This window comes from Dermacentor variabilis, chromosome 4 (assembly GCF_050947875.1).
Source record: "Dermacentor variabilis isolate Ectoservices chromosome 4, ASM5094787v1, whole genome shotgun sequence".
NCBI classification, from domain to species: domain Eukaryota; kingdom Metazoa; phylum Arthropoda; class Arachnida; order Ixodida; family Ixodidae; genus Dermacentor; species Dermacentor variabilis.
The window spans coordinates 5,685,228-5,711,275 of record NC_134571.1 but is presented as its reverse complement, the minus strand read 5'-3'; the positions used below and the strand labels follow the sequence as shown (position 1 = coordinate 5,711,275).

Sequence of the window (26,048 nt, the reverse complement as noted above, 5' to 3'; positions counted from 1 at the left end):
AGACCTCTATAGCAGAGGACATGTCCGTTATTGAGCAATGCATAAGCCTCACGAGTTCTTCTAATCTCACTAAGGCCGATGATATCCCAAACAATGTCTGATAGTTCCTCAAAGAGTCCTTCTAAGCTAGCCTCATTCGGGAAGGTACGGGTGTTAAACGTTGCAAGGGTCAGTTTCGATTGGCGGCCTGTCCGGACCCAGAGATTCTTAGCATCCTCTGCTGCGTTACAGGTCTGACCGCCACCTTGGTCAGGTGCTCCGCGGCTGCTGGGGATTAAGTGCCATTGGGTAATTGAGTGAGCCTTTCGGGAGGGGGTGGCCGAATACTGCATCAGGGAGGCCAATTCCTGTTCTGGTGAGGGAGTGTCTTGTTGAAGCTTTGTGGGCCTTCCTAATTTGGTTGTACCTGCATTAGTATAACCCCACTCGCTCTCAACATATTTTGCCGATGACAGGCGTCAATCCAAGCCTGCAGATGTTGTGCACTGGGGGAGGTGAGTTTCAAGCTCACCATCTTTAAAAAGATTCTGATAGCGGGATTCGAACTTGCGCCTATGGCAAGCGAGCATTCGACATAACTCAGTCAGATAATCCTACAGGCGGCCAGGCTACCTTATCGCCGACAAATACAGCCCCGAGGGCCCTACATGCCTAAAAATTTCTTTGGTGTATCCGCGATAGAAGTGTGTTCCTGATCGCGATGGGTAACTCGATATAGAACGCTTTCTAAACGGTTCTGACCTCGTAGTTCCGGAATCGTGCGTGCGAATGACGGCCGTGAATTCGGCTAGGTAAACCCTACAGGCGTAGCGACGACCACACATACGCAGGAGGTCGTGAACGCAATCGAGGACGACAGAAGACTAGGTGGAGCGATGAAATTAGGAAATTCGTGCGCGCTAGTTGGAATCGGTTGGCGCAGGACAGGGGTAATTGGAGATCGCAGAGGCCTTCGTCCTGCAGTGGACATAAAACATGATGATGATGATGATGATGATGATGATGATGATTATGATGCAAACAGCATCGACCTGCACTCAAGCTTGAGCCAGTATGAGCTTCCTCTCCGTGATGCGCAGCATGCAAGAAAAATGTCAATTTCCACCACTTCCTCGCTGGCGCTTCAGGGTCGAGCCATCGCTCGCGTCATCTATTCGCCTGTCTACGACATAGTTTCCTCTAAAAGTTACTAAAGCGAAGTCTGGCGCTAGTGTCTGCGCAAGCGTAAATTATAGCGGTTCACGCAGCACTCGTCACCGACACATTAATTGTGGTTATTGCGACGTGGATTTGCTTCAACTTTGTTCTTTTGGCTTGAAACGGCTTTGTAACATCGTGAAGTGAACATTTTCAAAGTGATGCATAAGGAATGCTGCAATGAATACGCATTCGAACAGACACTAATTGCGTTTAGAAAGCTATGAGCGCTTGGCAATGTAGGAATAACGCCACAAGAACGTTTCAAGTCACAAGCACGAATATAAAAGAAATCCATGTGCTAACCGTTATATTCATGGCAGCTTAACTATGTCGCAACGCCAGAGCTCCCTCGACTAATTTTTGTATGAAACTTGACAATTTGTGTGACACCGAACCCATGGACATATGGTAACAAGTGAATTCTAGGTCACTCAAGTAGCGCGGTTCTGAATAGGTGAAACAGGCGCTCGGGGCGGCGTAATTGTTGGCCCGTGCCGACAGACTAACCCTTTTTGTAACAAACGTCTTAACCGAAAACCAACCTGTGGTCTTTAGAAACACCTGAGCCCTGTCATAGTTTACAGTCAACGAGATACATCCGATCTCTTTAAATCGTCTGCACGTAATGTTCAAACATAGCATAGATGCCAATTCGTCTCGGTAATGATTGAAGAAACACCAGTAGAGTTTCTATAAACACTTGGTAACCTACTTGTGGTTGTAAATGAAAGGAAAAATTACAGCATTCAATGTTCTGCCTATTCATTAAACTGTCAGATACAGTAACATGCGAAATAAATATTATACTGCGTTTATCAGCTCGGAACTGGGTTTGATGTGCCCGCTCACCCGTATTTCTGTTGCGCCCACAACGGCGGCTGTCGTCGACCAACTTGTGTTCACGGGGCAAAGGGCAAAGCCTGTTCTAACATCTGTTGAACGTTCTGTTTAGACGGCGTCCACTCTGGCAGCCTACTAGCTGTCAACGAGACGGGCAAATTGCGCCCGTCTTGTTTCGTGCCGCGGAGCAACTCGCTGGGTCTCGTGCGCAAAGAACGCGCCCGTCCCCCAGAACGCTGCCGCGATTATTCTGCTGCGATCGAGCGGTTGTCCACATATAACGTGACATTTTTTTTTCTCTTTTATTTACAAAATGCTGCATGCAGGCCCATGCGGGCCGAAGCAGGAGTGGTAATATAACCAAAAATAAACATAAAAGCGTTCAGAAGAAGACAAGCAAAACACTCACATCTCTGTTGCGAAAGTAACAAATCAAAATTTAATCGCATCTATTAAGTCAGTGCTCTTTAACAATGGCAATGGTAGTGCGATCCATTCTTCAATAGTACGGGGGAAAGCGGAAATTTTGAAAGCGTTAGTTCTTGTTTGGTATGGAGTTAAAGATCCCGTGTGGTGATGTCTGGGTAGTTTTTCAGTTAATGGGCGCGCATATGGAGCAGGATGGATCGAGTGTTTGTTACTTTTGAAGAGCAAAAGAAAGTTAAGCCTTAGACTTTTCCGCCGTTGTTGTAATGTCTCTATACCATGATTCTGCGTGATTATTGTTGGTGAGTCGGTTATACACTCTTAAACAAAATTGCACCCTTTAGGTCGTAGTTTGCCACACAACGATAATCGTCATCTCTCTTGTCCGCATTTCCTTTATTTAACGCTGCGAGCCCGGTAGTTCCAAGTCACGAACGGTATCTGCGTTATCAGCATGACAAAGCATTCTCGACAGCAAAATAGCGAGCGCGGCGTTTTCAAGAAAGCAAACGCAAGCAAGTCAGATGACAATTATATCGTTGCGTGGCAAGATACGACCCAAAGGGTGCACATTTGTTTAAGAGTGTATGGTTCTCCGACAAAAATCAACCTAACCGCTTTTCGCTGAATAATTTCTAGTGCATTAGTATCGGGCTCATGATGTGGATCCCAGACGGTGCATGCCTAATCCATTTTTGGCCTAATAAGATGTGCACGAAGCTTAGTTTCCGGGGAAGCTTGTTTTAGTTTATGGCGCAGAATACAGAGTTTGCGAAATGAGGCAGCCCGTACGTTAGAGTTATGAGAATTCCAACCTAGGTTGTTAGTTATTGTCACACCAAAATATTTACATTGATTTACTTCAACGAGAGGAGAGTAGGAAGACTATAGGGTAACACCCACGTATGTATCTTATTGGTTATCTGAATGTGTACTGTTTTTTCTTCATTCAGCTTCATGTGCCACTGTTTACACCATGAAAAAAATTTGTGAAGGTTGGCATTCAGAAGTTCCTGACAGCAAACAAGCTCATGCAAAAGAATTCAGTAGTCTGCAAATAACGAATTTGCACTGGTTCAATGATAACGTTAACAATATCTTTAATAAAAATCAAAAGTAACAGTGGGTCGAGTACGCTACCTTGTGGTACCCCGAAACTAACTGGCAAACGACGAGAGAAGTGACCGTTAATAGAAACTGACTGTGCGTGGTTTTCTAAATAGGCGGAAATCCAGTTATTATTAACGTTTGGTGCGAAACAAAGTCGAAGGATTTTTGAAAAGTCTAAAAAGATTGCGTCAGTTGTACCAGAAATATTGACAACGCTTGCAAAATTGTGCGCCACTGTGGTTAGTTGGGGGACCGTAAAAAAGGCCTTCCTAAAACCATGTCGAAAACCAGAGAGAATGTTGCTATCTCTTAAAAACTTGATTATGTAATTAGCAGCAATATATTCAAGCACGTTAGAGCACGAAGAAGTGAGAGATCTAGCCCGACAATTTGCAATCAGCACAGTGCCACATTTCTTGTGCATGGGCACCACACGCGCCGTTCGCCAGTCCCTCGGTGGGCCACCATAATGACGTGGACGTCTGGAGAATGCACGCAAGCATTGGGGCGAGCATTTTAACGTAGCAGCGAAGGAACGTATATGGAAGGCCATCGAGACCCGGCGATGCTGTAGTCTTCAAGTTAAGAAATGTAGCCACAACACCTCGTGGTGACACAATATCATTGAGATCAGAGCCAGAGACGAGATTCACTCTTTCAGAAGGGACGGAAAATGCGCTGAGAAGTTGGGGAACTAAAATGTTCTGCAATGGCCTCCTTGTAAACAATTCGTACACCATGGAGTTGGATCTCGTCAAGAGACATTTCCTTCTGATTCAAGAAGTCCCAGAACTTATGAGGAGATTCTTTTTAAAACTTTGGTGGGGTATGTTGAAAATAATGCCATTTGGAACGTTTCAACGTCCTATTAAACGCCGTGCGAGCGGCTTTGACAATGTTTGTAGCGGCTCTTTCTTTATGGCGTTTAAGTTTTCTTTTTATGTGTACGACTTCTCTCGTTATCCAAGGACGTGGTTTTGTTTCCTTTTCTTAGTTTTCGTTCATACGAAATTATCAAGACAATAAGTGCATATTTGTTAAAACTGATTCCGAAGTATATTAACATCTGAAGCTTGAAAGCTGCTGAATCTTATTTAAACGCAGTCCAGGTCACTCTTATCCACTGTACAAGAAAACAAATTTTAAAGAATGTTTTTTTCAGGGGCACAGTACAAGGTTTTGAAGGCTACACATAACAATACATTTGCATGATCAGAAATGCCAGGATTCACAGAGTCTACATATCCTTCCATTGTCCTAGTAAAAAAAAAACAAGGTGCAGGATGGACATTCGCATAGGCTCTGTTATTATTTCTCACACACCCAGATTTAGCATAATATCAAGCTAGGATCCAACTCTGAACATCGATCTCCATTTCAATATGGATAGTGCCAGTCAACAGAAGCTAAATTAAAAATCGCCAATGATGATTGCCTCCTTACAAGAAAATGACCCTAAATGACCTTTCAGAAATCGCGGTGGTGCATCCGGTGCTCTACTAACCGCAGCCAACGATAAAGTGCCACCCGAACACAACAATTTCAAAGTAACAATTTCATTTGCGGCAGTGTTTCCACAAAATGGGCGTGCATGACATATAGGCACATATAGACTGGCGCAGTTAACCGCGCATATACTTAGGCGCGAACAATTAAACGTTCCTTTCCTGCGACCGCTTCCTAACCTTACGTGAGGCCTCCTTGCAGCGAAGGACCGGTGGAGGAAGCACGCGTACTCTGAAAGCTCCCTTCCCCCGTCCTCACGTAGGAACGGTCGCCGCATGCCTGAGTTCGGGAGGATCTAACATCTTTATGCGGACACCATTACTCAATAAAAGGAAGCCGCACAATTTTTAAACTGAAGTGCTGATAGAGAGACGCGTGCACGCTTTCTTCTGGTTTTGTTTACTAAACGCAAGAAGTGCCACATTACAGCGCAAAACTTGATCAGCGCCTATAGCAACGCCACTCGTGCCGAACTTGCGCCTGAAACGCCTGGCAAGGCGTGCCGCAGTCGTGCGCAGGCGGGCGCGCATGCGCAAGCAAATGTCAGGTGGCTGAGCAAAGAGGTGAAGCGCTCGTTCAGGGCCATGACAAGATGAATATCCCTAGTAGCGAAGCTTCCGTAGAAGTCCGTGCGTTTGAAACGTGGCGGTTCGTCAGCGGTTCACGGGGCTTAGCGGCATCTGTACGAGGAGGAAACACTTCCGGGAGAAGAAAAAAAAATTGCCGACGATTACGTTACTTCCTAATGCGAAATTTGAGCGCAGCAAATAAGCTGTTTCACCTTTTCGATAGATTGAGGCAAAGAAATCGAGCAACACATGTATGCGCTATCACAGAATATTTTTTTATATTTCCCGTACTCCTGGATCATCTCGACGGCGGCGACGGTAAGCTTCTGCTTCAGCGGCACGCACCTCTGGATTCTGACGGCGACGGCGCTGGGCCTCTGCTCTGGCAGCTCGTTTAGCAGCAGCAGCAGCAGCAGCAGACGGAGGACTTCCATCGGTCGTCTCGCTCATGGCTCAGAAAGAACTGGCAGATAATTTCGCAGTGGCGAACGGCAGCGGCAATTTCGGCTCGGGCGGTGCACATATACAGATCCGCCGCCACCGATCTGGCTCTCTGATTGCCACCGCACAGGGCGAACGGCAGCGGCAATTTCGGCTCGGGCGGTGCACATATACAGATCCGCCGCCACCGATCTGGCTCTCTGATTGCCACCGCACAGGGGTTGCATTGGAGGAGGAGCGAAGAAAGGAATTAAGTTCGAGCCGGCGCTTTGACAACCGGAGACTCGCAGGAAGAGGGGGGAGGGGGGCGGCGTGTACACCCAGCGGCAAACGATGGGGGCAGAAGCGCGCGCAGCAAGCGGACAACACGATAAAGGGAGGAGGGAAGAGATAGCAGCGACTGACTGATGCCGCTGACGCCGATAGTGAGTCAACCCCAGCTGCGGAGTTGGTTTCAGGGACAACGCCGCCGATGCCGACACAAACAATATGATACCCTCGCTTCCGCAGCGCTAAGAACCAGGTCTAGCCGTGGGAAGGTGGTCACGTATTCGTCGACGTGCCGGGGCCTACGTGAAATAACCGGCGCGTCGGCAACTGAAGAGCACCCTATCCGCCACACAAGAACAGGGGGGGGGGGGGGACCCTTTCCTCCTCTTTCTGCATGGCGGCGACGGTGTTCTATGCAGTCACGTTATCTTGACTCTCTAGCGGCGTCAGCGGCATCCAGCGGTATCAGTCGGTCGCTGCTAGCGCTGGGGGGATGAAAGGGGGGCGGAGCTGGTTACGAGGCCGACGACAACGCCGACGACGACGCGAAACCCAGGAACGGACGCCAAAGAGCCGCGCTCTAAAAAAGATGTGACGCCACGTCCGTTAAAAACACAAGTGGCGTCATTTTGTTCTCAAAGGCGCGAAATTTGTTTTGGTGTTCTGCCATTGGAGCTGTATATTTAAGTGCCCCGCCATTTGACTTGACGGGCGTTTCGAGCTTTCAGCGCGGAAAGCGATGCACGAAAAGGCCAGCCGTACGGGCGTCGACATCGCACCCCTGAACAGAACGTACTTTCTTTGGTGGCCGACGAAAGCTTTAGTTGCAGAGTGCTGGTTCTATCGTCGGACGCCAAGCCCGTTGGTCTGCGCAGTCGCACGAAAACAACTCTAGTAAGCAAATATCTGGCGGTCGTAACTCACTACCTTTGACTGAACAGGTTGAGAAAGTATGAAGCTGCACGCGTCACCAAATTCAGACAAACGTCGACAAGCAAAAGAGCACAACTTGTTAGGGGGGCATATTGTAACCAGTGAACTTTCCGAGCGCGCCTTTCTGAACACTTCAAGAGCTACACTGCTTTGCAAGGGAGAGCGGCGTCAACGGTACGAATACTGCTTACGACGCGCGCTGAAATACTTTTACGATAGACGCTAAAAAAAGGTATTTATTTATAATGAGAAAATAGTTTTCATTTTTTTATTTATTTGTCTTTTTTTACTCGTCACGCATATATAAAATGACGAGGAATTTTATTTTCGTTTAATGAATCTGTGTCTCGCTTTAATTAACAAACGCATTTTTCTTTCCAAATGTTTGTTCCTTCTATCGCTGCTCCCATAACCACCCTCGTTGATGCCGGTGTTTGGGATCGGACTGCTGCCACGATCGGATGGGAACTCGGCGCTGACGCCCGTGGTTGTACCTGGGTCGCAAGCCCCAAGGGTAGCGTTGGCCTGGCGGCCTGGGGTACAACTGGAAGCATCCGAAGGTCCCGGCAAAGCATGAGTCGACTGGTAACAACGAAACAACTTGTTTATTTTAACATCGCAAAGAGTTGGCGGTCAGGTTGACCGAAGTAGAGAGACGGGAGAGCACTTCACTCAACAGAAGAAATCGGAGCCCTCCCTTTGGCGTCCGGGGGCAGCTGTTTTTATACTCTCGCAGTGGAGGGCAAGAAGGAACCCCTCAAAAGACGAGCACGTGAATGTACAATGGGCTAATGGTGACGCACACTGTCGTGGCGCTGCGCACGATCTCGTAGCACCCTGTCGTGGCGCTGCGCACGATCTCGTAGCACTCTGTCGTGGCGCTGCGCACGATCTCGTAGCACTCTGTCGTGGCGCTGCGCACGATCTCGTAGCACCCTGTCGTGGCGCTGCCGGTCGGACACAATGACTGTAATGAGAGGCTGGTCCCTGCTTTGGCATCGCCTGTTTCGGGCACAATGACTGGAACGAGATCCCTGCTTTGGCATCGCCTGTTTCGGGCCCAATAACTGGAATGAGATCCCTGCTTTGGCATCGCCTGTTTCGGGCACAATGACTGGAACGAGATCCCTGCTTTGGCATCGCCTGTTTCGGGCCCAATAACTGGAATGAGATCCCTGCTTTGGCATCGCCTGTTTCGGGCACAATGACTGGAATGCGAGGAGGATCCCTAGGCGGTCGCATCGCCGCAGACGCGCCTGGAAACACCTGGCGATGAGTGTTGCGGCGACGACGATCGGGCCAAAATGTCTGCCGCCCGCCGCAGTCGCGCCGGCAAAACCACGTGTCGCAGGCGAAACGCAACAGACCGCCCCGCCGGGGGAAGGAGATCCCGATGGACAGGGGACTGCATCCGCTGTCCGGAGGGATGTCGCTCGATGATGCTCATAACCGAAGTCGGGCGTCCCTTGACGTTTCTTGAGCGCAGCGCACAGAGAAGGCCTCGTTCTCTCGTTCAGGTTCGCACGGGACACTGCAAAGTGACTTCGGGAGAGTTCACATTTTTGTTCTCGTTCCCGGCAAGCGTTAGAACTACGCTGAAAACTCAACCGCTCAGTCAGCAAGCACGGCACAACCCTCACTAAGCCCTGCCAGGCTCTTTCCCCTTTTTAGACCACTGCCTAGTTCCTTACAGTAGTCTAGCATCACTCAGAACGCGTCCACAAATTGAAAAATTGCACTAGAAAGCATATCATCACTTTGAAACACTAAACAAAAGCAATATGTTAAAAAAAAATCCTGCCTCAGGAAGAAAAACATCAGTAACAAACAATTTTGAGGCTGATTCCTACGTTAGGGGCTTCGACTTAAGCCATCGGCGTTACCGTTGAGACTCCCCTTTTTGTAACGTACCTCAAAGGAATATTGTTGTAAAGCGAGGCTCCAGCGCAGGAGGCGGCCATTTTTGGGAGAGATGGTCTGCAGCCATTGGAGAGGGCAGTGATCCGTCTCAATGATAAACCTCGAGCCGGCTAGATAGCATGACAATTTCTGAACGGCCCACACGAGACACGCACACTCTTTCTCGGTGGCGCTATACGCCTGCTCACGACTGGTCAGCTTACGACTAGCATACAGGACGGGGTGTTCTACTTCTCCATTTTCCCGTTGGCACAGTACAACGCCCATGCCTCGCTCACTAGCATCGCACTGAACAATGAACCCTTTTGTATAGTCTGGCGATCGTAGCACAGGCTGGCTTGTTAGGGCACTCTTTAGGGCGCTAAAAGCTCTTTCCTTGGTCTCGTCCCAGACGACTGTTTGAGGCTCTGTCTTTCTTAGAGCATCCGTCAGGGGAGCCGCGATATCAGAGTACCTAGGGATGTACCTCTGATAGTAGCCGGCGACACCTAAGAACGACCGAATATCGGTCTTTGTGCGCGGTTGCGGAAAGTCTCGCACAGCGGCCACTTTTATTTCAGAGGGGCGGCGACGACCCTGACCAATCACGTGACCGAGGTAGACAACCTCGGCCTGTGCTATCTGGCACTTAGGAGCCTTGACTGTCAAGCCCGCTTCGCGCAGGCGGGTTAGCACTGCCCGCAAGTGTGTCATATGCTCCGACCAGGATGCGGAGAATATCGCTACGTCGTCTAGATACGGTAAAGCGAATTCTTGCTGTCCCCGCAACACTTTATCCATGAGGCTTGAAAAACAGTATGGCGCGTTCTTCAAACCAAAACTCAACACTTTAGGACGGAATGTTCCCATTGGTGAAATGAACGCCGCATACCTACTAGCCTCTTCTGTAAGTGGAACCTGCCAATAACCCCTGACAAGATCTAGGGTGGAAATAAACTGAGCGCTACTAACTTTCTCAAGGCGCTCCTCGATGTTAGGGATCGGATAAATTTGATCCTTAGTGATGGAATTAAGCCTGCGGTAGTCGACGCAAGGACGAGGTTCCTTGCCCGGTACCTCAACTAAAATCAAAGGGGAGGTATAATCACTCTCACCTGCCTCAATAACACCGAGCTGTAGCATTTTCTTTACCTCAGCCTCCATAATATCGCTCTGGCGGGGTGACACCCGATACGCCTTGGATCGTACTGGCTCTGGGGAGGTAAGTTCTATATCATGAGTAAGTACCGAAGTCCTACCAGGCCTCTCAGAGAACAGACCCTGAAACTCTTGTAATAGCTGGTGTAGTTCGGTTTTCTGCTCGGGCGACAGCGGTGCTGGAAACACCTGGCGATGAGTGTTGCGGCGACGACGATCGGGCCAAAATGTCTGCCGCCCGCCGCAGTCGCGCCGGCAAAACCACGTGTCGCAGGCGAAACGCAACACCGGTGACAATTTGTTCTGAACCACTTTTCACCCGAAGCTTCACGACCTATTTGGATCGACCTTGCTAAGGACGCATGAAGGTAGCTTCGGAGCTGCCTTACGCTAAGGAAGCACCAAGGAAGCTTTCGCTGAGGGCCCTTCAGTAAGGTAGCTTTCAGAGGGACATAAGGTGGCCTCACCGCAATGAAGGCTTCTTTACTGAGATACGGAAGGTTTCATTCTTTGGCACTTAGCCTTCCACCGCATAATATCAAGCAAGGTTCCAACATCTCAACGTCGATCTGTATTTGAATAGGGATAGTGCCAGTGAAGAGAAGCTAAATTAAAAATCGCCAATAATGATTGCTTCCTTACAAGAAACTCACCCCAAATGATCTTTCAGAAATCGCGGTGGTGCATCTTGTGCTCTACTAACCGCAGCCAACTATGAAGTGCGACCCGAAAACAACAATTTTAAAGTAACACTTTCATGTGCGGCAGTGTTGTCACAAATGGGCGTGCATGACATATGGGCACATATAGACGATATATATATAGTCTCTATATATAGCGACACATATATAACCGAGCATATACTTGCCTTCCACCACATAATGTCAAGCAAGGATCCAACATCTGAGCATCGATCTGTATTTGAATATAGATAGTGCCAGTCTACGGAAAGTAAATATAAAAATCGCCAATAATTATTGCTTCTTTGCAAGAAAATGACCCTAAATGATCCTTTAGAAATAGTGGTGGTGCATCCAGTACATCTAGCGCCTTAAAATAGAGTGGAGTAGCTACAAACATTGTTAAAGCCGCTCGAGCAGCGTTCAATGAGGCGTTGAAACGTTCCAAATGGCGTTATTTCCAAAATACCCTACCCTACTGTACTCGTTGTTCAGTTGCCTAACAATTTTACCTGTTGATCTGTTTGTAATACTTCTGTGTTATCTATTTCTATGCTGCCCATGTTATTTGTTTTTAGTAATGTATGTACCCACACCTGCTGTTTATCCCCTACGAGACAGCAGTATTTGTAAATAAAAAAAAAATAAAAAAAGATCTGTTCTCACATTCTGCAACTTCTTGAATCAAAAGAGTCTTGACGAGATACTATTTGATGGTGTTCGCATTGTTTAGAAGGAGGCCATTGCGGAACATTTTGACTTATATTTTGACAGCGTGTTTTCCGTCCCTTCTGAAACAGTCAGTCTCGTCCCTGTGTATCGCTCTGAACCCGGAGTTCTTGTGTCACTACAAGGTCTTGTGTCTACATTCCTTAACCTGAAGGCTAACGCATCAGCTGGTCATGACGGCCTTCCATACACGTTCTTTCCTCGCTACGCTGAAACGCTCGCGCCTTTCCTCGCGTACATTTTTTGCGCATTCATATCACCTGCCGATCTACCGGCTGACCGACGAACGGCGCGTGTGGTGCCCATACACAAGTAAGCTGAAACTGACGGTGCATCCAACGAGAAAAGCCTTTCAGAGCAAATCCTCGGCATCAAAGGTAATTAGTCCAAACATATGCTTTGCTCTGCTTAATCTCTCATACGAACGACATGCCTGTCAAACTGCCTGATTTGAAGTGAACGCTTGAGAGAACCATCCCTCCCACATATTCCTGTCACGAGCGAGCACATGTCACGTTGTTTTACATTTTACATCGTTTCCTATACCATGCAGATGCGCCGCGTCCAAACGCATAAAAAAGAGAAAATAAAGAAAAGAACAGAACAGCCAGCCAAACATGCCCTATAAACTTATTTACTTCCATAAGACTGGAACATAGTAGAAAATGCCCAAGCCTGACACACTCCTAACCTTGCTAGTTGTTCTTTGATGCAGGGCGTAAGTACGAAGAAAACACTCGCACTAGACATATTACATGAGAGTGCACGAAGTACATATTTTCACATGATAAGCCCGATAAGAGTGCAACAGTGTTTTCTTTTGGAAATGCAGTAACCCTGGCGCCAGTGTTACTATATCATTTCTACACATCCCTGCTTTTCAATGCTAATAATTTTGTTGCTCACTATAGTACTCGTTGTTATGATCGACCTGTCAGGTGTGAGAAGCAATCAAACGGGCTTCCCCACGTCAACATAATTGCCCTCTTCTCCGAATTGATGACACGCTTTTTCCTGAGTTGACAAAAAAGGATAGAAACAGAAACTGAAGCGCTTGAAGGCGCCCCCCCCCCCCCCCTGCACAAGCTGACACAGAAGGATAGACGGCGAAAGCATTACTACTTCCACAGGCTCCGGAAGAAGACGACGACAGGACCGCCAGTGGTTATTTAAGGCCGTGCTGGACCACGTTTTAAAAGGACCGCTCGAGACTCCGATGAGAGTCACATCCATGCACCAATGAAGCGAACACAATCTTTTCTACTTTCTTTTTCCTCATCGCCATGCCCAGCTTCGTCGTCATTTCCTGATTCCTGCGGTGAAGGCCCACCTCACCCGGTCGAGATTATGCCACCGTGTGGAGCAAATATGATAAATGGGCCGTAATGAATGACCGTAAGGTACTTGCACAAAACGAGTGTCGTTTTATTGCGATGCCAATTATATGGATACTCGACGCCCATTGACGCTGTCGCGGCACCGTTGTTTTCCTGCATTCCCACTATCGACAGCGCAGGCGGGGAAACAGTATTGCCATTTTAGTGATATTGTCGCCAAATTTAGCCACATTTAGCCTCTTTGGCGACCAATTTTTCTCTATTGCGACCAGCGACTTTTTGAGCGGCGTGAACAAACAATTGGCGACATTTTACTGGCATCGAAGTTAAAAGACTTTGTTCAAAAATGACTTGTCAGAAGGTGCTTTTAGTGCCAGAAGCTGTTAGTGCGACTATAGAAGAGCTAGAAAGCGTTAGATGCTTCACCGCCTCCCTCAGTTCGCCGTCGCATAGCCACACTATTACTGTGCCACAATTTCTATTACTCATCACTCCATCGTGCACCTGAAATCATGCCAGCCTCGCACATTTCTCACCGCACCAACCACAACCTCCAAGTTTTTCGTACACGTGCCGATCGGTTATTTTTTCAGCTTCCTTCTTCCCACGTGCAGCTAAAGATTGCAATCGCCTTCCCCATATATCGTTGATATCACCTGTGCATCATCGTTCGTTGAAAAATTAAATAACCTTTTTTGTATATAAACACATGTGCCATTGTTCATATTTTTTAGCTCATTCCACTTCTTATGTAATAGCCCCTCGTATTACGTAACTGCACCTTCTAACACTAAAAGTCTTCTACCACTGCTCAGTCTCGCGCGACAGAGACGAACAGGCGCCGTCGTACGCACCCCGGGCGAGCGGAGAGAGGGGCGGGCGGCATTCCGACTGCATTCGGCGACTGCGCCCGGTCTCCCGGCCGTATCTTAAGAGTGATATGCGTTGAGGCAGAGTCTAGGTGCATCAGCGGCTCGTAGCGTTGTGCGGGCTGTGTGTTTTCGGCACTTTTTGTTGAAGCCATAGGCAGCACGAATTTCCCTTCGCTAGCTGCTGCGGCGTTTCCTCACGCCAGCGTTTCGACAGCGCGTTTCCGCGGTCATCGAGTCCGATTTGTTCGTGTTTTCTTGTGCACGTGTGACGCCATGCTAGTTAATTTAGTTAGTGTGCATATGTGTGCAAGTGCATAAGGCCGATAAAACTACTATCCTTCCCTCTTACAGCTGTGCACTAATGTGCTATCGCAATCGACGCTTCGCCTTTCGGGCGAAACCGCGACCTTCTCGCCCAGGGCTCACTCAGACTCGCCAAAATTCTGCCCAACCGGGCGCACTCGCACTAGCTAGAACTCTAGTCAAACGGGCTCACTCGGACTGAAACTCATCACTTACACTCAGTTCGCCTGACTAGGACTCGGAGTCACCAAATTTTAGTCAGCCAGGCTCACTCAGTCTAAAAGTCACCAAAATTCGAGTCATCCCGCCTCACTCGCACTGAAACTAACCAAAATTCTAGTTAGCTGTGCTTACTCAGACTCAGAGTCACCAAAATTGTAGTCAGCCGGGTTCAATTCGATAAATGTCACCAAAATTTTATTAAGCTGAGCTCATTCGGACTTGGAGTCACGAAACTTTAGTCAAGCGGGCTCACTAGATCTGAAAGCCACCAAAATACGACACAGCTGGGCACACTTGGAGTCAGAGTGATCAGAATTTCGTCAGGCAAGCTCACTCAGACACAGTCACCAAAATTCTGGTCAGCCGGGTTGACTCCGACTGAAGCTCAACAAAATCCTACTCAGTTGGGCCACATGGACTCGGAGTGACCAAAATTTAATCAGCCGGGCTCACTAAGTCTAGAACTCGCCATAATCCTACTCGAACAGCCTCACTCGCACTCAAACTCGCCAAAATTCTGCTTAACTGGGCTCACTCAGACACAGAATCACAAAAATTCTGTTCAGCTGGGTTCACTTCCATTGAAAATCACCAAATTTCTACTCAGTTGGCCTTACACTCAGACTCACCCACATTCTTTCCAGCCGGGTTCACTCCGACTGAAGCTCAGCAAATGTCTACTCAGCTGGGCTCATTAAGACTCAGAGTCACCAAACCTTTACTCAGCCGTGTTCACTCCTACTGAAACTCATTAAAATTCTACTCAGCTGGACTCACCGGAACTTGGAGTCACTAAAATTTAGTCCCGCGGACTCACTAAGTCTAAAACTCACCAAAATTCTAGTTAGCTGAGCCACTCAGACTCAGAGTCACCAAGTTCTGGTTAGCTTGGTTCACTCCGACTTAAGCTCACCAAATTTCTACCCAGCAGGTCTTACACTAATGCGATGTTCCGGCGAAGAGGAAGACTGAAGAGGGAAGAACAGGTAGTGGAAGAAGAGTGGTCAAAGTGGATCCCTGTAAATAAATGAGTGTATTTTAACTCGTATTTTATAGCTAAGTCACAAAAATTCTATTCAGCTGGGCTCACGCAGACTCCGAGTCACGAAAATTTAGTGAGGCAGGCTCACGAGGTCTAAAACTCGTCAAAATTCTAGTTAGCTGGGCTCACTCATAGCCACCACAATTTGATCAGCGGGGTATAATCTGACTGAAGCTCACCAAATTTCTACCCAGCTGGGCTTACACTAATGTGCTGTTCCGGCGAAGAAGACTGAAGACACAAGAACAGGAAGCGGAAGAAGAGAAGGAAGTGGTCAAGATGGATCCCTGTAAATAAATGAGTGTACTTTAACTTGTATTTTATAACTAAGTCACAAAAATTCTATTCAGCTGGGCTCACGCAGACTCCGAGTCACGAAAATTTAGTAAGGCAGGCTCACCAAGTCTAAAACTCGCCAAAATTCCAGTAGGCCGGGTCCAGTAACACTAAAGCTCGCCAAAATTCTAGTTAGCTGCGCTCACTCAGAGCCACCACAATTTGATCAGCGGGGTTCACTCCGACTGAAGCTCAACAAAATTCTACTCAGCTAGGCTCACTCAGACTCGGAGTCGCAAACATTTTGTCAAACGTACTCACTGACAATACGAGGACAAGCGCATTAGAAGCACCAACGGCGGCTCCCGCACCCATATTTCTCACTTCAACATTGTTTAAAATTTTCGCTGTAAACACCATGTACATACAGAATATGCTTAAATATACAAACAAGACAAAGGTTATTATATTTTTGATAAAAATTAAATTATGGGGTTTTACGTTCCAAAACCACTTTCTGATTATGAGGCACGCCGTAGTGGAGGACTCCGGAAATTTGGACCACCTGGGGTTATTTAACGTGCACCTAAAACTAAGTACACGGGTGTTTTTGCATTTCGCCCCCATCGAAATGCGGCCGCCGTGGACGGGATTTGATCCCGCGACCTCGTGCGCAGCAGCCCAACACCATAGCCACTGAGCAACCACGGCGGGTTACATTTTTGATAGAGAATGGAAGGTGGCCAATTAACGAATATTTCTTAAAATATGAATAGCCCGCCCCTCGAGAATGAATATGTTGCTGTATGTTCACCTTGCTTCAAATTTCTTTGCGAGCTTTTTTGGCCCTGAAGAAAACCTGCCGACTTCAGTCACCCCTTCGGCATACTCTTTTATCAACGGTGTGGGAAATGCACGTGAATGATATGTGTTTCACTATTTCTTCTTTTTCTCGTAAGCAATACCAACGATTCATTAAAAAAGTCTTCTAATAACTTGGAACATTTATTAGGGATGGAAACATCGCTATTCGCATGCAGAGGAGATAAATGAACACAGGGTGTACGAACTATCATGCACCAATATTTAAAGAAATAGCAATTGCTTTACTTGACGAAAGCCTCATGCGTGCTGTTTATAGTGGAGTGAAGTTACCGCCAGTAATTTTTTTCGTTACTGAGATTTAATTAGATAAGTATGACTAGTTATCTTACTCGAGAAGTGCTTTCCTAATTATCAAAATGTCAATGAGCAATTTGCAGGCACCCCCCAAATGACATTTAACTGCTGTATTTTCAGCGACGTAATAATTGGGTACTAATTTTTCCGACTGATAAATAAACCCCGCTAAATATGAAAAATACCATGTGACGGCTCTCCAACCCGCATCATAAAGCAGCGCCCTCGAACAGGCTTCCGCTTAGTTGGCCCGAACGAAACGAAGGAAAACATCGTGATCGAGCCTGGGCCTTCCCTGACGCGCCCGGCCGAAGTAACGCGCTGCGTTTGGTGTTGGAAACAAGTTGTGATATCTGGTGTCCTAGCGTAGACAAAGTGCATGGATGGTCCTTTTTTTTTGCGACAGAATCTATCACCACAAAAGCGAATTGAAAACGTGAGTGCAAAAGTTTAGAGGTGCGTTTTGTTTCGTCCCAATCCCCAAGTCTTTCTTTAATGAGCAGAAGGCAAAGATCATCCTTACCATGCGAGCAGCAAATAGCAACAAGAGGAAGGCCGCATATATATATATATATATATATATATATATATATATATATATATATATATATATATATATATATATATATATATATATATGTTCTTTATTTCTTTTTTTTCGTGCGCTGGCTTTACCGCTGTGATTCGTTGTATTCTGCAATCGCTTGCAGAAACCAAGTCGCCATTGCTCAAAAGACACAGGAAGGCAGCCGCCATCGCTCATTTATCGACGTATACCTTAAAGAAGCACAGAAGCGAGCAGCCTGCGTCGACAATAGCCTTACAAGTAAGATATTCGTTCGACATTTCAAGCTATTGATGAGTGGGTGAAAGTGTGCTGCATGATCGTTCCAAAGTAAATATGATAACTTTTGCAAACGCAGAAAGTAGGGGGAGCAAAAAAAAACCCTCAAACTTATACAACAGCTTGCACTGAGCGCCATGCTCTTAGTATTCATGTTCTACTGCGTAACGTTCCATCCGCGTCGCTTCTGTCAACATTATGGAACACCAACTTACGCCCGTCGGCCTCAGGGTGCTTCAGTGCTTCTGATGACAAGAATCATACAGCGTGTTTCACTCAACCTGAGCCAAACTTTAAAAGTTACAGTGACTTTTCACTTCGTTAACGCGTCTGCCGCGGCCATGACGTAACTCCTCTGGAATGCGCAGACCGGCGAGGCGCGCGCGGCGGCGGCTCCGGTGCGCCAGCTCTGCGCCGTATGACTTCACTGCTCTTCGCGCATGCGCAGCACGACTCTCCAGGAGCCACGCGAAACTGCTCAACCACGGCCAGTGTAGCTCACGCTACAAAAACGGGGGCAAAGCTAGTTACCGCGGTGGTGGGACGCGCAAGGGGTGTGGAGGAGGCGAAGCGGTCGCACAGCGGCGGCAGAGTTCGAAGAGTGGCGTTACCTTCAAATTATCAAGGGACTTTACATTCGCCAAGCCGGCGGCGGCATCTAGTGCACGCGGCGGCGGCGGAGCTCGGCGGGGCGAGAGACGTGGTGCGTAACCAAGGCTACGGCGCAGCTGCGCTCAAATGAAGGTCAAATTGCTGGCGACGGCGAAACTCGGCTCGACTAGGCTAGTAAAGATCTCGCTTTAAAAGTGTACTCTTGACCGCTTCCCGCGGGGAGGGGGTGGACGCGCAAGGGGTGAGGAGTAGGCTAGGAGGTGGTCGATTGGCGGCAGCAAAGTTCAAAGAGTGGCGGTACATTAAAGGGACACTAAAGGTTATGATGAGGTCAAGTTAAAGTGATAAATTAATGCTCTAGAACGCCTAAGGCGTCAATATAATCGCGAACAGGGCTTTAGTAACCTAGAAATTGAGGTAAATGCGTGACACGATTTGAGACCCCCCAGCGACATCTCGGTACTAGCCCGATGACGAAGGCACTCCTCATCATAATTTATGTCACTAGTACTCAACTACTGGTATTGATTTTTTTTATTAAAAAGATCATTTCATTAGATTATAAGACGGAAGAAAATGCGACAATGCTACTTGTCTACTTCTATCCGATTCTAAGAAAAAAACATTTTGACGTTACCCTTGAGTAGTATGGGTAGTCGAAAGGTTTCGTTTTCGCTAGACTCTGTGCGCTCGACTCTGCGCCGCGCGCGCTTTGGAGTTTCAGTTGTTTCGTTATCGCGTCGTGCTGCGCTGGTTCTGCTGGCTCGCTATACTTGCATTTGGAACAAGCAACGAGAATGCCACGTCCATGTGATGTCGTGTGATGCGCGAAGGGTCCGCGGAAAATGGCCAAGGGCAGTTGCAGCGGCGAATCCAACGTTACTTATCACTGTGTGCCAACGAGTGAACCTCTCCGTTCGAATTGGTTAAGTGCCATACGTCTGCCATAGTTCGTTGGCATAGAGCCGAAAAATCGCATAGTGTTCTCGCTGCACTTTCATCCAGAGGATTACGAGTTCAAAGCCGACTCACTGAAGTCGTGTGGAGTGCCTTTCAAAGCAATGCTTTCCTGTAGCGCGTTCCGTCGGTCTTGCCTGCATTCTCCGAAGCGCAAGAACAACTGCAGGTCGAAGACGGGGCGGGGCGGTGAGTGCGGCATTTGGTTTTCACGAAGGAAAAGCTACAAATGTGCGAATATGTACAGCCATCACATACAGTTGCCGTCGTAGTATTACGCAACGACGCCGGCAGCGCGAGCCCTCAGCAGCAGGTCACGTTCATCAGTGCTTAAATCGCTGAAGTCGAACCCAGCATCGCGAGCCAATGTGTCATTGTCAGGATCGTCCATTGCAACGAGCGTCGAAGTTGGCGTCATAAAATAAAGAACCAGCTTATCGTCGCGCGCTTTCCCTTCCGCTAGCCTCCATAGTACCGCTTTCGCGCTGCTATCGGCTCTGTCTTGGCTCTGTTGATGGCCGCGCGTTTGCGTTTTGCGCAGAAAAGCCATAGCGCCGTCTGCGGGCGCCGTATTACTCACCGACGGCGCAACGTCACTATGAGACCATGACGTCACCACTCCTCAATCAGAGGGCGGGTGATTTGAACTGCGCTAGACGTATGCGGACGCTTTAGAACACGTTTTCTCTTAAAATAAGTCTCTTCTTCGTATGAAACGCGTTTCGACGTTTCCGGGATGGTATTTCAACAGTCAACGTTGGCTTAATATTAACCTTTAGTGTCCCTTTAAAATATGAATGGACATTAGGCCCGTACGCCCGCGCGCGCCCTCCGGGCCGCATTTTTACAATTGCTAGTAAGTACAGCGGGGCGTGGCATTTTTCGAGGAACTCGACCTTTCTGCGCAGACGCGATTAAGAGCGGATGCGAGAGAGAAAATCTGGTGGATTTTGCTCCTTGAATATCTGACTCTGCCTAGGCACTGCGAAGGGGAAGTTTTTTTGCGCGTGTTGAATGCGTTTGCCCATAGGCGTGCCGGCATCGCGGAGTGGGGTCGAGTTTGTTTACACTCAGACGCTAGCTGGCGGCGCGGGGAAACAGGTGAAGCAGCAGTCACTGACGCCCCCTTTGGTGATCACTGTGTTTAAAGGTACGTCGGAAAGACGTTCTCGCACGTGCGGAGCTGGTGCTGAGTCAGTCGTGCCGCATTATATCTTTCTCGCGCCTTACGGCACTCTACCTTCAAAACCAAAAAGAACACTGATTTTCCCGGGGGAGCAATAGGGGCCGTAGTAGGTGCGGGGCCTGCTCTTCTAGAAAAGGATCTTCGCTCTTGGCAGGCTTTTCGTATGCTGGTGTCCACGACCTTTCAGGAACATTTCTGAGTGGTGACTTTGAGTGAAATAAACGCATAGCGCCTTAGCAACCTTAGTTGAACGCGATTGCCTGATGTCACGCCGTGAGGATTGTTGTATTTGCGTCTCGTCTACGTTACGTTAGGTTTGGTTAGCGTAAACGGCGTTAAGCTGGCACAGCGTATTCTCACAGCGGCTACGCCGTGCGGACCGCTGTCTTTGCGTCTCCGCCACGTCAAGTTAGGTTAGGTTAACCTTAGCTTAGGTTGGGTTACGTTAGGCTAGGTTAACTTTAGGTTAGCCTAGGTTAGCGTAAAAGTTGTTAATTAATTAATTATGGGGTTTTACATGCAAAAACCACTTTCTGATTATGAGGCACGCCGTAGTGGTGGAGTCCGGAAATTTCGACCACCTGGGGTTCTTTAACGTGCACCTAAATCTAAGTACACGGGTGTTTTCGCATTTCGCCCCCATCGAAATGCGGCCGCCGTGGCCGGGATTCGATCCTGCGACCTCGTGCTCTAAAAGGTGTTAGGGTGGCGCGGCCTATTCTCACAATGGTTACGCCGCGATAAATATTGTCTTCCCGTATCGGCCTCGGTATGTTAGGTTTGGTTAGGTTAGGCTAGCGTAAAACGCGTAAAGCGGGGCGCGGCATATTCTCATACCGATTGCAGGGGCGTCGAGCGTCAGCGGCCGCCTTTCAGCCACTCGCGTTCAACCGCAGTTGCTAAGACGATTTGCTAGTGCGAAACTTGCACGGTTTATTCAAAGGTAGTTGAAAGAAAATAAGAAAAGCATGAAGTATCTAGTATCTCACAAGTACATTTCGGTGCCCCTTAAATAGGCTCTCTACAAGTGTGGGCGGGATCTTGCTTCCGTCGATGACACGTGACAGGCGCAGAGGGAGGGCCCCTCCTCCTGCATTACCGAGCACGGGTAGGAGAAGTCGATCCTCTTTTCGACGAATCCGGGGAGAAGGTCGGGTGAATGACCTCTTCGGCGCCGTGGGGTCCGGCCAAGTAGAGGGTAGGGGGATGACGTATCGCCCGTGGTGTCCGATCAAGTAGAGGGTAGGGGGATGACGTATCGCCCTTGGCGTCCGACCAAGTAGAAGGTAGGGGGATGGCGTATCGCCCTTGGCGTCCGACCAAGTAGAAGGTAGGGGGATGACGTATCGCCCTTGGCGTCCGGCCATACCTAACAAGGCGCTCTGCCTTTTACGTTTTCAATATACGCAGACCAGCCTCTTACACGGTCCCTACTGCTTCCACGGAAAGATCTGCGATGTTATCACCTGTTACACCGCGCCGGCAGCCAGCGTCCGAGCGGAGACAAACCCGACCACACTCCGCAATACCGCCACGCCTAGGGATAAACACATACGACACGCGCCAAGAAACTTCTCCTCTGTAGTGCCTAGGCAGGCAGATATTCAAGGAGCAAAAGCCACCAGATTTTATCTCTCGCACCCGCTCTTACTTGCGCATGCGCACAAACTTCTGGCGCCTCCCGAAGTGCCACGCCCCATTGTACTTACTAGCAATTTTAAAGTTGCGCGACTTTACAATTGTTAATAAAATTGTTAATATTGTTGATAAAACAAAAGGTTAATGTCAGTTGATCATTTCATCTTAAAACATCTATTTACCCGCTTACAAATCCGGATAAGCAGTGCTACAATCTTGAACTACCCGCAATAAAGGCTGTAATAGGGGAAGATAAATGACATTTAAAGTAAAGCTCCATTTCCTTGGTTTCGTGAGAAGTTCGAAGTGATAAGCTATCAGGCGTTTGAAGATAGCTAATCTGCATTATCTATGTAGTAAGGATTCACTTAAGGTGAGTCGCGTGACCATACAATAATTGGGGGCTTTGGGCACGAAGGGCCGCACCACCGGCGACAAAGTCCGAAGCTGCTGGCGGCGCGCACTCGCTGCTGCGATGCTCGGACAGCGGGCGCGCCAGTTGCTCTCGGACGTGCCTCGACCAAAGTAGGGGGGCTTCTACGTCATGCGCCAGAATGGGCCGGAATAGGCAGATCTACCCAAATCTAGCGGGTATACCTTAATTTAATCGGAGAAGCAAGAAGGTTTAGCTTGCAAACGTGCATAAGGAGCCACTATATATGCTTCGAACCACGATGATTCCCCTTAACGGAGTTTCGGCCGTATCTTCTTCGATAACGAACGTCTGTTATTGCATGACACTGCCTTCTAGCTTTCACCTTACCATATTCGCTCCTCTCTGTAAGTATAGCCTTTCTCGCTGGTGTCCCTACGTTAGTGAACAGTAGTTAAACGATGGACTCCCTGTGTTCGCCTGTTTATTCCAATATGCCATGCTCACTTTAGAGCAACGCCTCATGGTCAATGGGCACCTTAGTGCAAACGAAAACAAGAGAAAGGTATATCAACCAAAGTCGACGCGATAGAAGAGAAGGTTGACGTACATGGTAAACGTATATATATTTAGTGAAGTTGGGGGCATTAAGAGGACACTAAAGGCAAATACTAAGTCGATGTGGACTGTTAAAATACCATTCCAGAAACCTCGCAGCGTTTATTTCGTGTCAACAAAAAACAGACATTACGAGAAAGTTGCATCTGGAGAGCCCGCATAGCTTCATGACAATTCGAATCGCTCCCGCCCGAGCGGGAACCACCGCCCTTCCGTCGGTGAAGCCAAGGCGGCGCCCAGCGGACGGCGCCACGGTTTCCTGCGCACAATGCGAACGTGCGGCCACGAATAAGCGACCGAGCCAAGACGGAACGCTGCATTCGCCGCTGCAGCTGCTCTTGGTCAGGTGACCGCTCGGGAATTCCGCGACATCACGTGGCGTTCTCCGACACTTGCAGATCGTGCTAGTTTCTCGACCCAGGAACACCAGCGCAGCATTGCGCGATAGCGCAACTATACTGAAACGCGGAAGAGCGGATGGCACCAAGTGGAGAAGACGAAACTTTTCGTCTGCCCGCGTCATTGTCAAGGGCGACGTCAATGAGTTATTTTTCTCAAAATAAAATAGAACTGGGAAAGTAACATTTTCTTTCGTCCTATAATGCTAAGAAATTATTTTTATTACGAGCGGTTGAGTACTAGTGACAGAATTATAATGAGGAGTACCTTCGTCATCCTGCTAGTAGTTGAATGTTCCTGTGTATTCTCTAATTGCGCCCTGCATTTACCTAAATTTATGGATTACTATAGATCTATTCGCGATAATACTGGCGCCTTAGACCTTGTGGAGTACTAATCAATCACATTAGCTTGACTTAATATTTGCCTTTAGTGTCCTTAAAGATGATGCAGTGCTCCATAACTGCATGACATTCTTCCATGTGCGTTACTTTTTTCGTTTAACTGTCAGACGCTACATTTCTTTCCAGAACCTCTATTCCATTTAAATGCGTAAACATTCGTATGCTTACTCAACAAGGAAAACCGTCCGTCCGTCTGTCCCGTAAGACGATCGCTTTCGAGATAGCAGCGAGCGAACTCACCTTCGTAGCGCCTTCCCTTCAACGCCAACGAAGCGGCGAGAACACAGCGCTCTCGCCGCGCTCGGCCCCTTTGGCAGACCGCTTTCGAGGCATACGGGCCCGCGCGTCTCTGGTCAACGCCAAGCAAGCGGCGAGAACACAGCGCGCGAAGCTATCAGCAGTCGGCACTCTCCGTCGGCATAGCAGATCGCTTTCGATATACGGTCTGTGCGGCCATGCAATACGCAGCCGCCCGAGTACGTTTGCTCACGGTTAATAATGCTTCAAAGAGGACAGATAAGGCGCTAAAGGCGATAACGGCTAATAATGATCGGAATGTCAGCAGTGCACCTGGTGCTGCCACCTGCAGTACTTTGCTTGCGTCTTCAATGCACCTTGCGCCACCCTCCGTGCCAGTTCGTGTCGCCGCAGCGCTGTCGTTTGTACTGGTCGGATCAGGTTTCGGAACATTGATAATGACACCGGACTGCGTGGACACAATTGCAAAATGCTTACGCATACTCGGACAACTCCCAGAGGAGTCTCGGCGAGTTATTTTTCATGTCGCGTTCTTTCATGTTGTTTTTTTTCTACGCACATCTACCTTGTGTTCCGTCGCGTCGACTTTGGTTAACACGCTTTTTTTTTTTTTGACACCAATAGGGCTCATCCCTGAGGTAGTACAGTCTGTGGTGGAATGCGGCTAATCTTCTACTACGCTGGCACTAATTACGCCCATATAGATAATTTTACTCGTTGAAACCCACATTTTAACAAATTTTGAGACTCGCTGCGACTGTGTGAAGGCGCGAAAGAGCCGTTTTCTTACTACGAGCCAGGATTATACACAGATCCCAGGTGAGTCAAAACTGTGTGAAGTCGCCAAGGACCTCGCCTTCAAAACTGTGCAGAAAGCATCGACGATTGTCGTCAGTGTATAGCCGAGCGCGTTTACAAATCTATTCGCGTTATTAAAGGAATGATGCGGCGCTTGAATGTCCAAATTTGTTAGAGTGAAGATATTTAGGCAGCGTTTCTTGTTTCAATGCGGAATTGCGTAAAGAACAGAGCTGTCAACCAGCACATGTGTTTGCGCCGTTAAACCCCATACGTCAACCCTTCTACAACGCAAGGAAACGCACTTTGCCCAAAAGTGAATGTTAAACATTTTCTATAATTAATCGTTAATTAACTAATTAAGCGGAATAAAAAAATTACCGACGATTACGTTACTTCCTAATGCGAAATTTGAGCGCAGCAAATAAGCTGTTTCACCTTTTCGATAGATTGAGGCAAAGAAATCGAGCAACACATGTATGCGCTATCACAGAATGTTTTTTTTATATTTCCCGTACTCCTGGATCATCTCGACGGCGGCGACGGTAAGCTTCTGCTTCGGCGGCACGCACCTCTGGATTCTGACGGCGACGGCGCTGGGCCTCTGCTCTGGCAGCTCGTTTAGCAGCAGCAGCAGCAGCAGCAGACGGAGGACTTCCATCGGTCGTCTCGCTCATGGCTCAGAAAGAACTGGCAGATAATTTCGCAGTGGCGAACGGCAGCGGCAATTTCGGCTCGGGCGGTGCACATATACAGATCCGCCGCCACCGATCTGGCTCTCTGATTGCCACCGCACAGGGCGAACGGCAGCGGCAATTTCGGCTCGGGCGGTGCACATATACAGATCCGCCGCCACCGATCTGGCTCTCTGATTGCCACCGCACAGGGGTTGCATTGGAGGAGGAGCGAAGAAAGGAATTAAGTTCGAGCCGGCGCTTTGACAACCGGAGACTCGCAGGAAGAGGGGGG

At 48.3% G+C, this 26,048-nt stretch overlaps 1 protein-coding gene across 1 annotated transcript in view; it reads left to right on the top strand.

The window, feature by feature from the left end:
- LOC142577691 (vitamin D 25-hydroxylase-like) overlaps window positions 1–26,048 on the top strand; it is a 98,474-nt gene that overhangs the window by 10,741 nt on the left and 61,685 nt on the right. The window lies entirely within an intron of this gene.